Source organism: Zeugodacus cucurbitae, chromosome X (assembly GCF_028554725.1).
Source record: "Zeugodacus cucurbitae isolate PBARC_wt_2022May chromosome X, idZeuCucr1.2, whole genome shotgun sequence".
In the NCBI taxonomy this organism is placed as follows: domain Eukaryota; kingdom Metazoa; phylum Arthropoda; class Insecta; order Diptera; family Tephritidae; genus Zeugodacus; species Zeugodacus cucurbitae.
In genome coordinates, this window is record NC_071672.1 from 8,401,960 (window position 1) to 8,413,239 (window position 11,280).

Consider the following 11,280-nt stretch of genomic DNA (forward strand, 5'->3'; position numbering starts at 1 on the left):
CACTGCTGGGAAATCCCACACTTCGTTCACTAATACACACTACGTTAATGGCCTAAGCCGCTATCCTCACACACTTTTGGGAATACACACGATGTGTATAATCCCTCACGTACCTGCTCACTGTGTCTATTTTCACAACAGGCTACCGACAGACCGGAAAAACCGAAAAATTTTTATCACTTTCAGAAATACTGGAATCTCCTGAATTCCTTTTTGCGCGTCACTAATAAGATGACAATGCATTTGGCTACGTAAATAAAATCATTTTTATGCCCGCCGTTAAACCAAACTTAGTTTTTTTTATATGCAAATATACGTGGTTTCGGCGTTTTGGCTCTTTATATGTGGTTTCGGCTCTTCGCAAATAGGGACAACGTCCGGTGTGTTTTTGCGTGAGTACCTGCCGATGACGGCCTTATCTCACGGTGCTCCGAAGCACAGCGGATCAATAAAATGCGATGATCAGCGCCCCGAATAATGCTTATCATTATTATTGAATAATGCTAAGCATTATTCGGTACCAATTGGCAGTGTGGAATGGACACACTAACCACCTTGGTGGGGTTCGAGGCCTATCTAAAACCTCTGCCGTACTTTGGGTCCGGCACCCGGTTGCAGTGCAACTCCACATTGAGTGATCAAAACACTCTCCCCGCATTCGGGTTTTAAACCACAACCACCACGATACTCCCCGAGGGGCCAGTCCGCATGAGTAGGTTGGAGCGAACTCCAAGGGCTCCTACTCCCCGTGGTACCAGAATTAAGTCTCCGGTCAGACCTCGTAGTTGAAAACTACTACCAGTTGAGCTACCATACTGCTCCGGACTGGTGACCATTTAAGTTGTTGGTATAAAAATTATACCTCCTCCACCCGATTTTCAACTAATTGCCTACGCCGACTGAACAAAACACGTGCAAACCTATTAAACGACCCTAAATGTTCGGCATTCCGACTATCCGAGAGCACACCACTAACATCTAGCTGTCCATCAGTCCAGCTAATCCCCATACCCCCAAGATCCCTAATGTCCGAGTACATCGGGCATTCCGCTATGATATGCATCCAGTCCTCAGAGTGTGCCCCACATATACACTCCGGACTTCCGGAAAGGTTCCTTTGATGCAAAAATGCATTCAAAGGTCCATGCCCGGTAAGCAAGAAACCCAGACTCATACAGAATCTGAAGTCTGGGTTTTCCTCTACAAACCTAACATCCCGAATGTACTCGTAGGTCACCCGACCGCTAGGGCTATTGTCCCAACGGTCTTGCCACCTACTCCTAACGCTATCATATAGAAGCCTTTTGCTCCTTAGATAGCCCTCCCTCGCAACATCCTCATCGGAAATCCAATTCGACAGCAATGAGACACTTAAGCCTCTTCTTAACCTAAATGCAACAGCGCGCTGTATAACAATCAGGTCAAGAGGAGGCGCACCTAACAACACCTGCAACGCATCTGTAGAAATTGTGCGACATACAGGCAAACAGGCAAGCATCAAACAACGTTGTATGGAAAGAAGTTTTTGGCGACCCCTGACCTTTGATGCTAATTCCCACCATATAGCGGCTCCATATGTGGCACAGGCCACAAATAAGCCGCTATATATAGTGCGAACCGCACGACGTCCGAGACCCCAATCACTCCTTAACACGCGTTTGATCTTGCCGGCAATTCCTAACAATCGCTCCTCCACGTAAACCAAGTGAGGGTTGAAACACATCCTTTCGCCGATGGTCAATCCCAGATATTTGACTTGCGTCACATACCTGATATTGACCCCATTCATTCGGACTATCGGTGGACGAGCCGATGACAGTATGCCTTTCAAGAGCATTGTCACCGTCTTGTCAACCGATACGTCAACCCCCACACCTATACCCCAATTGTGAACAATTTCTAACAGTCGTTCACCCTTTCGTTCTAACTCCAACCGTGAACGACCTTTAACTAGGAGCAGAAGATCGTCTGCATATGCACAACAACCACAAAGCGTTTCAAGTTGGCCAAGCAGAGAGTCCATCATTAGGTTCCAAATATATGGACCACAGATGGATCCCTGTGGGCAGCCCCGTTCTACCCTAATGTCCGCGCTACCATTCATTCCTACGATAGAGGCTTTTCTGTCCGAAAAGTAGCTCTGCCAGAGACTAATTTCCGGACAGCCAAGTTCCTCCAATCGTTGAATCACCCGATTCCAGATTAGGTAATCAAATGCCCCCTTGAAATCGACAAATATGCCAAGGACATATTTGTTGGCATTCTCCCGGACAGCACGCTGAACATACATCCAGGCGTCCTCTACACTACGTTCCTTCCTAAAGCCATACTGCCTATCCGAATTCAAATCCCGCGTTAGCTCCTGAAGCCGTTCCACCATAACCCTCTCCAGTACTTTACCCAGCACTGGAAGAAGACTGATGCCCCGATAAGATCGTGGATCACTCCTAATCTTATCAGGTGACTTCAGGAGAGGAACAACCCTAGCACTTTTCCACTCACGTGGAAAATACCCCTCACAAATGCACTTATCGTAAATGACCTCCAAGTATTCCGGGATGAACTTCCACAAGCTTTTGCACAACTCTCCGTTCAAACCATCAAGACCTGGGGACCGTTTAGACCTAACCAGGCTAAAGGCATATCCCAACTCCCCATCATCAAGTGGAGGAACCGGTACCTCTTGTGCGAGAGGTGCCAGCTCCTCAGCCCTAGGAAAGAACGCTCCTAACAGAACCCCTGCACACTCACTCCATGTTGATAACACAGTGTCATCAACACGAAGAGAAGTGATGTCCTCCCTCCTACGACCCCTACAAATCCTTAAGACCTGACCCCAGGGGTCATCCCTATGCTCATTAACGAACCCCCTCCACTCCTCTTCTTTGATTTTTATTAGCATGGCCTTATACTCATGCATCGCACAACTAAAATCGTTCCTAATCTGGGCCAACCTATCCGAATTTGACCGCCGAGCGCGTTGAAACTTCCGTCTCAATCGCCGGACAGCCCTCCTCTTCAGGGTTAATTCCTGCGTCCACCACTTTATTTTCCTAACCCTAAAATCCTTATATTTCTTCAACAACCTATCGTTCACTCCCCAGACCAATTCGTACAACCGAGCAATTTGCTCGTCCACCCCCAGATTTTCAAACTCACTAAGCGGTATGTCCAATACCGCTTCCCTAACACACTGTCCATATTGGTTCAAGTCGATACCAGAGGTACGCCATCGCCGCAATGGACTTGCATGCGTCGAGGGAGGGGAATTAGGAGTAACCATAATTTTAATCAAATTATGATCGCTCAATCCCCACCCTCCCATAATCTCCCACCTAAAACTGAACGCCCTATTTGCTGCCTCATTGATCAAAGACACGTCAATGTCGCTCCCCCCTCTAGGACCATCAAATGTGTACCACTCGCTTGGCTCATTTAGGATGTGGAGGCTGTTAGCAGCCATCCATTCGCTTAATGCCCGACCCCGAATGTGGCTCCGATATCTGTGCGCCCATCGAGAAAACCTGCTAAACCACATCGAGGACGTGGCATTCGCATCCATCCCTAGGATAAATGGGCTACCACTCGCAAGTAGTAGTAGGTTATCCATGTATCGCAGATAAGGCTCTATAGGTTCCCTAAACTTACAATACATGCTAGCAACAATCAGCCTACCGAACCCCCCCCTCTACAGAAACACATACACCCTCTTGTGACGAATCCAAAACTATGCAGTCATAGCTTGGGTCAGTCACAACTATTGCAGCATTACACCTAAGGTCCGTGTAGACCCTGAAACCCCCAGGAAGACCACTTACCATTCCAAAATTGGTGGCGTATGGCTCCTGGAGTAAGGCGATGCTGCACCCAGCCTCTATCATGCAACTCCCTAACTCGCACATAACTGCATAAGAATTCTGGCAATTTAATTGAAAAATCTCACCCATTAATGTCTGGCGAGAGCACGTCCGACAACCCCACAGTAAATCGGACAGGCAGCCGACATCATAAGATGTCCAGCTGGCCTTCCTTTAAACGCACAGTTGCGACAATGGGGGGCATTAACGCAACTGGCAGCCTTGTGGCCCTCTTGACCACACCTCCGACAGACGTCGGACTTGGCCCTGCATTCTGCCACTCGGTGATCAAAACCCATGCACCGGAAGCAGCCGGTCACGGGACTATCCGCACGGACACGGAAGGAGAACCACTTGACGTAGCACCTACCCGCATCCAGGAGGGTGGACATTAGTTTGTCCGTACCCTCTAGGACAACATTTGTCCTGCCATCAGTCGCCACCTTCCAGGGACGTCTGACCATCCTCACGTCCGTCTTTTTGGACTCGGGGCTGAACTCCCGAAGGTTCAGCCGAAACAGCTCCTCCATGAATTCTTCATGGGATATCTCCGTATGTACACCCTGTACAACGACCCTGGGCCCCAACTTTTTATTGACGCTAACGTCCAACCCTACCTCACCGAATTTGGCGTTGCTCGCCACTTTCTCCCTCTCAGCAACAGAGGGAGTGCGTATCACTACGCCACCCCCCTTGATTGACTTCACATCATGGACACGAACACCCAGTGAAGGCCCCACCTCCTTAACAACTTTATTTATGACTTCCTTAGAGGAAGTCATAGGAGCCTTGCTCCTCACCACAACCGACCAGGTTTCTACTGGTCTTCGAAACGTCGGCGCAATTGCCTCCAGTACGGGTGCTGGAGGGGCAGGCGCCGAGGGAGCAGCAGCAGCCGCCCCTGCTGTGCTCCGAGGGACGGAAGATGTCCCACAACCCCCCTTCAATCCCTCAATTTGCCCTCGAAGGTGAGCATTTTCCGTTAGGACACTCATAAGAATCTCCTCATATTTAGAGGCGATCCCTACGAGTTCCTTCATCGTTGTGACTTCGAGGCTTTTCGCCCCGAACACAACCTCGTTCAACTGGGCTGTTACGGCTTTCATCGCCGTAACATGGCCCCCACCCCCAATAACACCCCCTTGCTGCCCCCTACCTTGTTATCCGGGCAACCTTTCCTTCCTCCATTGGCTCCTTCCTTCGCCGCAACCTTTACTCCTACGGCAACTTTCGTAGCAACCGTATCCAGCTTCTGGAGTACCCCATCTGATCCACTCTCGCCTGAGTTCGCCTGTGGTGGCGGACCTAGTCGCGCCTTCCTCTTGGGTGGGGGCCGCGAGGTTTGCCCCACTCCGTCCTCATCGGTCGATGACTCCACCTGGACCATTGAAGGCCCGGAGTCTTCGCTCTCCGCTGGGGCTTTTGCCCCTCTCCTCCGTGGTGGAGGCATTTCTCCTACACAACACTCACGCACAATACAGACAACCGCACTTCGACTACCTGCACTGCACAAAGGTTTGTTAATGGCAGATGCCGCTATACCCGCACTGCTGGGAAATCCCACACTTTGTTCACTAATCCACACACAAGTTAATGGCCTAAGCCGCTATCCTCACACACTTTTGGGAATACACACGATGTGTATAATCCCTCACGTACCTGCTTACTGTGTCTATTTTCACAACAGGCTACCGACAGACCGGAAAAACCGAAAAATTTTATCACTTTCAGAAATACTGAAAAACACTTTAAAAATCGCTTTTAAAAACTCGCAATGATGCGCAAACACGTCCGTTCACTTCGAGGTTCTACAAACAACTGAGTAGATAGGGACGGTAGGAATCTCGTTAATCCATTCATGCGCGTCACTAATTAGATGACGAGGCATTTGGCTACCTTAAGAGAGTCATAGTTACTCCCGCCGTTTACCCGCGCTTACTTGAATTTCTTCACTTTGACATTCAGAGCACTGGGCAGAAATCACATTGTGTCAACACCCGTTAGGGCCATCACAATGCTTTGTTTTAATTAGACAGTCGGATTCCCCAAGTCCGTGCCAGTTCTGAATTGATTGTTAATTGATAATCGTTATAATTAAATAAGAATATATATCTTGCGATATAATTCTTATAAAATTTTAGCAAGAAAGTTCCACAATTGGCTACGTAACTACTATCCGGGGAACAAGAACCGAAATTCTCTATTTACCCAGAACGAGTACATAAACCATGGTATTGCTTCCCAATCAAGCCCGACTATCTCAATCTTCAGAGCCAATCCTTATCCCGAAGTTACGGATCTAATTTGCCGACTTCCCTTACCTACATTATTCTATCGACTAGAGACTCTTCACCTTGGAGACCAGCTGCGGATATTGGTACGGCCTGTTGAGAAGTTTGCGTAACCCCACCATAAATTTTCAAGGTCCGAGGAGAAAATATCGACACAACAGTAAATGTCATGCTCTTCTAGTCCATCTACCATATCTCTCTTCGAAAGACTTCCATGGTAGTACGACTATAAAACAGAAAAGAAAACTCTTCCGATACCTCTCGACGGCTTCTTTATGGTCGTTCCTGTTGCCAGGATGAGCACAAGGCCCATTTTTAATAACAAACGGATACTCAACAGGTTACGGAATTGGAACCGTATTCCCTTTCGTTCAAAATTATTCAAGTGTTTAATTACTATGAAGAAAACATAATAATATATATTCTCAACAATTCATTAAAACTTGAAAATTTTCGGCTTTCGCCTTGAACTTAGGACCGACTAACTCGTGATCAACCACTGTTCACACGAAACCCTTCTCCACTTCAGTCCTCCAAGGTCTCATTCGATTATTTGCTACTACCACCAAGATCTGTACCAATGGCGGCTCCATGCAGGCTTACGCCAAACACTTCTAAGCACACCATTGTACCCTCCTACTCACTAAAGTTTCAAAATTTATAATCCAACCGAAATTGTATTATAAATCATGTACTTTAGCGGTAATGTATAGGTATACAACTTAAGCGCCATCCATTTTAAGGGCTAGTTGCTTCGGCAGGTGAGTTGTTACACACTCCTTAGCGGATTACGACTTCCATGTCCACCGTCCTGCTGTTTTAAGCAACCAACGCCTTTCATGGTATCTGCATGAGTTGTTAATTTGGGCACCGTAACATTACGTTTGGTTCATCCCACAGCGCCAGTTCTGCTTACCAAAAGTGGCCCACTGGGCACATTATATCATAACCTCAACCTTCATATCAAGAAAGGTGAGGTTCTTACCCATTTAAAGTTTGAGAATAGGTTAAGGTCGTTTCGACCCTAAGGCCTCTAATCATTCGCTTTACCAGATAAGATTATTTTACATAATATTTAAATGCACCAGCTATCCTGAGGGAAACTTCGGAGGGAACCAGCTACTAGATGGTTCGATTGGTCTTTCGCCCCTATACTCAATTCTGACAATCGATTTGCACGTCAGAACTGTTTCGGTCTTCCATCAGGGTTTCCCCTGACTTCAACCTGATCAAGTATAGTTCACCATCTTTCGGGTCACAGCATATATGCTCAAGGTACGCTCCAGTTAGAGGTATAAATAATAATAAATTATCATTATACATAACTATATGGAACGCCCCGGGATTGAATTAATAGTAAAATATTTCACTAAAAATTAATCCCATTATATAAAAGTTAAGTTAATTTCGCCATTAGGTTTAATATAACCCAATGACTTGCACATATGTTAGACTCCTTGGTCCGTGTTTCAAGACGGGTCCCGAAGGTATCCTGAATCTTTCGCATTGTTAATCATATAAATGCATACAATTAATATTAAAATCAATGATAATAATATTATTGTAAAATTCAAAAGAATTTAAGCATTATATATGTAAAATCTATCAACACTTTATCAAATCATCAGTATTTATTCTATGTTAATAAGCTAAAAGCAAATTAATTTGAATAAACTTAACACCAATGATCTTTTGATAAATATTTTATTATGTTAATAGATTACAATGTCCTTATATGAAAAAAATGCACACTATTACTATAATATTATAAATATCACAGTTATAATGATGAATTTTTCATAATGGATATTCAGGTTCATCGGGCTTAACCTCTAAGCAGTTTCACGTACTATTTAACTCTCTATTCAGAGTTCTTTTCAACTTTCCCTCACGGTACTTGTTTACTATCGGTCTCATGGTTATATTTAGTTTTAGATGGAGTTTACCACCCACTTAGTGCTGCACTATCAAGCAACACGACTCTTTGGAAATATCTTTCTAGTAATCATTAACGTTATACGGGCCTGGCACCCTCTATGGGTAAATGGCCTCATTTAAGAAGGACTTAAATCGTTAATTTCTCATACTAGATATTAAGATATTCCATACACTGCATCTCACATTTGCCATATAGACAAAGTGACTTAGTGCTGAACTATTTTCTTTTCGCTCGCCGCTACTAAGAAAATCCTTGTTAGTTTCTTTTCCTCCCCTCATTAATATGCTTAAATTCAGGGGGTAGTCCCATATGAGTTGAGGTTGTATAAAAATATTTATATTTATTTTATATTTTAGCTTTTTGCTATTTTAAAGAAACATACATAATTATTTCTTAACACCAATATAATTTTCTTAATAATAAATATTCAATCTTTTCATCCCGTACTACTTCATTATAACAACAATATTATTTTCTTGCTTTTTTACATTTAAGGCAATCCTAGAATAAAATAATATTTTATGCTAGACGTTCCTCTAAATGTATATATTATTTGAAATAATAATATTGAAATTTTATTGTTTTTGGGAATACTAAGATTCTTATTTATTATAAAATTTCGTTCAAATATGAGGTGTTCAAGAATATATTTTCTATATTTCTTTTTATGCTATTAATATTATGGATTGAAAAATACAATCCAGTAATATACCATGTGCTTAAATTCTTTTAATTGACTAAAAGAATAAGCAACTAATTTAGCATAGTCTTACAACCCTCAACCATATGTAGTCCAAGCAGCACTTTAAAATTAATTAAAGTACATAACAGCATGGACTGCAATATGCGTTCAAAATGTCGATGTTCATGTGTCCTGCAGTTCACACGATGACGCACAGTTAGCTGCGTTCTTCATCGACCCATGAGCCGAGTGATCCACCGCTTAGAGTGATAATTTTTTGTTTATTTTAATTTAACGTCAAGAGTTTTTAATTTATTGAAAGAATAACATTTCGTTTTCGTATATAATATATAAATTATTTTAAAACATCTTTCAATAAATTGTAATTTTCAACCCAAACATTTACAAGTTGCGCATGTCTTCTTCTTCTTCTTAACTGGCGTAGAAACCGCTTACGCGGTTATAGCCGAGTCCACAACAGTGCGCCACGCATCTCTCCTTTTGGCGGTTTGGCGCCAATTGGTAATACCAAGTGAAGACAGGTCCTTCTCCACCTGGTCCTTCCACCGGAGTGGAGGTCTCCCTCTTCCTCGGCTTCCACCAGCGGGTACTGCATCGAAAACTTTCAGAGCTGGGGCACTTTCATCCATTCGAACAACATGACCCAGCCAGCGTAGCCGCTGTCTTTTTATTCGCTGGACTATGTCTATGTCGTCGAACAACGCATACAGCTCATCATTCCATCTTCTGCGGTATTCGCCGTTGCCAATGTTTAAGGGACCGTAAATCTTCCGCAAAACCTTTCTCTCGAAAACTCCTAGTGCCGTCTCATCGGATGTTGACACCGTCCACGCTTCTGCACCATAAAGTAGGACGGGAATGATGAGGGACTTGTAGAGTTTAGTTTTTGTTCGTCGAGAGAGGACTTTACTTTTCAATTGCCTACTCAGTCCATAGTAGCACCTGTTGGCAAGAGTGATTCTGCGTTGGATTTCAAGGCTGACATTATTATCGGTGTTAATGTTGGTTCCTAGGTATACGAAATTATCTACAACTTCAAAGTTATGACTGTCAACAGTGACGTGGGAGCCAAGACGCGAATGCGCTGACTGTTTGTTTGATGACAGGAGATATTTCGTCTTGTCCTCGTTCACCACCAGACCCATTCGCTTCGCTTCCTTATCCAGGCGGGAAAAAGCAGAACTAACGGCGCGGGTGTTGTTTCCGATGATATCAATATCATCGGCGTACGCCAGGAGCTGTACACTCTTGTAGAAGATTGTACCTTCTCTATTTAGCTCTGCAGCTCTTATAATTTTCTCCAGCATCAAGTTAAAGAAGTCGCACGATAGCGAGTCACCTTGTCTGAAACCTCGTTTGGTATCGAACGGCTCGGAGAGGTCCTTCCCGATCCTGACGGAGCTTTTGGTGTTGCTCAACGTCAACTTACACAGCCGTATTAGTTTTGCGGGGATACCAAATTCAGACATCGCGGCATAAAGGCAGCTCCTTTTCGTGCTGTCGAAAGCAGCTTTAAAGTCGACAAATAGATGGTGTGTGTCGATCCTTTTTTCACGGGTCTTCTCCAAGATTTGGCGCATGGTGAATATCTGGTCAGTTGTTGATTTTCCAGGTCTAAAGCCACACTGATAAGGTCCAATCAGTTTGTTGACGGTGGGCTTTAGTCTTTCACACAGTACGCTCGATAGAACCTTATAAGCGATGTTAAGGAGGCTTATCCCACGATAGTTGGCGCAGATTGTGGGGTCTCCCTTTTTGTGGATTGGGCAGAGTACACTGAGATTCCAATCGTCGGGCATGCTTTCTTCCGACCATATTTCGCAAAGAAGCTGATGCATGCACCTTATCAGCTCTTCGCCGCCGTATTTGAATAGTTGGAGGATGGGATCATGTGTAGAAGTTCACGCAAGTGAGGAAAGTTTTTGATTGTCACTCACTTGGGAGTGGCCAGAAACGATTCTTCTCCACATGGTTCAAGCAGCTCACGACTTCCGGTTTTAGACCAAGTATCCTCTGGGTAGCCAACAGACATCCGTTTGAAGGCGAGCTAAAGTGAGAAGGCGAAGCCCGCTTATGCGGTTGTGCGTAGGGTTTGGGACCCACCACATAAAAACACCCCCCAATGAAAAATCTACGAAATTAACGATTTAAGTCCTTCTTAAATGAGGCCATTTACCCATAGAGGGTGCCAGGCCCGTATAACGTTAATGATTACTAGAAAGATATTTCCAAAGAGTCGTGTTGCTTGATAGTGCAGCACTAAGTGGGTGGTAAACTCCATCTAAAACTAAATATAACCATGAGACCGATAGTAAACAAGTACCGTGAGGGAAAGTTGAAAAGAACTCTGAATAGAGAGTTAAATAGTACGTGAAACTGCTTAGAGGTTAAGCCCGATGAACCTGAATATCCATTATGAAAAATTCATCATTATAACTGTGAAATTTATAATATTATAGTAATAGTGTGCATTTTTTTCATATAAGGACA

At 44.2% G+C, this 11,280-nt stretch overlaps 1 non-coding gene and 1 pseudogene across 1 annotated transcript; both read right to left on the minus strand.

The window, feature by feature from the left end:
- Positions 1-5,624: 5,624 nt before the first annotated feature.
- Positions 5,625-8,410, minus strand: LOC128923391 (large subunit ribosomal RNA; annotated as a pseudogene).
- Positions 8,411-8,859: 449 nt separating this feature from the next.
- On the minus strand, positions 8,860-9,038 carry LOC128923348 (5.8S ribosomal RNA). The gene has a single exon (XR_008472307.1). It is a non-coding gene; the product is annotated as a 5.8S ribosomal RNA (ribosomal RNA).
- Between the last annotated feature and the right edge of the window lie 2,242 nt (positions 9,039-11,280).